Genomic DNA, 1,312 nt, shown 5'->3' on the forward strand with positions numbered 1-1,312 from the left:
CACACACACACACACACACACACACACACACACACACACACACACACACACACACACACACACACACACACACACACACACACACACACACGAATGAGCTTGTGTATGCACGCGCCCACACACGTACACCTTTTCCTTCCTTTCTCCTGACCATAGGCAGCAACAGGGAAATCCATATTTGATCTGTTTGACCTTTTGGTCAGTTAAAGCAGAAAGAGGGGCTGACATGAGCAAAAATATTTAAACAGACTGAGCAACAAGTGCCTTATTTATTTATTCAGATTTACCCACTGTTGTACCATCTCATTAAAATATTTAACTTAGATTTTCAGCTAAAATAGTGAACAACTTTAACTCCATTACATAAGATTTTTTCTTCTTAGTATTTCAACTATAATAAAAGCTTATATGAAAATGTAAAGCAGTGATCATTAAATTATGTCTATTGCACACAGTTATCATACTTGATGTAATAGAAGTAAATATAYTGTATACCCCAAAATATAAAATATTTCTAAAACAGTAGAAGAAAGGCAATGATCTATCTTTATACTCTGATTGATGGTCTGTAACTCACCACTGGTGTGCTCCCTTCAGACCGCTCAGTTCAGAGTCTTCAGCACTTGTTAGGATTCTTTTTCCAACATGTGTCTGACGATCGTTTCTGTCTGGGTCGTCTGTGAGAGTTGTGAGGGGGGGTGTCAGTGGACATGGTTTCCTGTATCTTTCTGATTGGTCACGAAGCGAGCGCCCGAGGGCATGGGCTGAGTGTAGTGCAGACCCACAGCGTGCATGTTAGCGTGTGAATTTATCACCAGGCTTTAAGCAGTGGCACCGTTTTTCACTCTTCAGCTACAGGTAATGACTGTGGTTTTCATCTTTGAAACCACCGCCTGCTGCAGCGCTGCAAACAACCACAGGAAGCTTAGTGTTTCCATTTTTCAACACAAATTTTAGCATTACACATTATCATCACATGGTTACAGTCAGACTGTAAATGTTTCTCAGGGTGRACGTATTTTTCTTTGCTGGAGGAGAGTCCAGTCAGACATGTCCATGACTTGACTCTGCTCAGTTGTGTTTCTATTTAGATATTTCTATTAAAGGTCAACATTTCCTGGTGTTACTGTTTTGTAGTTGGCAGCATCTGTGTGATCACAAACATAATGTTGTGTCTGTGTGTGACTTTAGGGCCACATGATGAGAGAAAGAAAGAAAAGAAAAGAAAAGAAAAGAAAAGAAAGAAAGAAAGAAAGAAAGAAAGAAAGAAAGAAAGAAAGAAAGAAAGAAAGAAAGAAAGAAAGAAAGAAAG

At 39.3% G+C, this 1,312-nt stretch overlaps 1 protein-coding gene across 1 annotated transcript in view; it reads right to left on the reverse strand.

The window, feature by feature from the left end:
- rapgef3 (Rap guanine nucleotide exchange factor (GEF) 3) overlaps positions 1 to 663 on the reverse strand; it is a gene marked incomplete in the record, with an annotated part of 54,464 nt that extends 53,801 nt beyond the window's left edge. The window contains 1 exon segment of the mRNA XM_014016261.1: positions 578 to 663.
- Positions 664 to 1,312: the final 649 nt, after the last annotated feature.

Source organism: Austrofundulus limnaeus, unplaced genomic scaffold (genome assembly GCF_001266775.1).
Source record: "Austrofundulus limnaeus strain Quisiro unplaced genomic scaffold, Austrofundulus_limnaeus-1.0 Scaffold141, whole genome shotgun sequence".
NCBI lineage: Eukaryota > Metazoa > Chordata > Actinopteri > Cyprinodontiformes > Rivulidae > Austrofundulus > Austrofundulus limnaeus.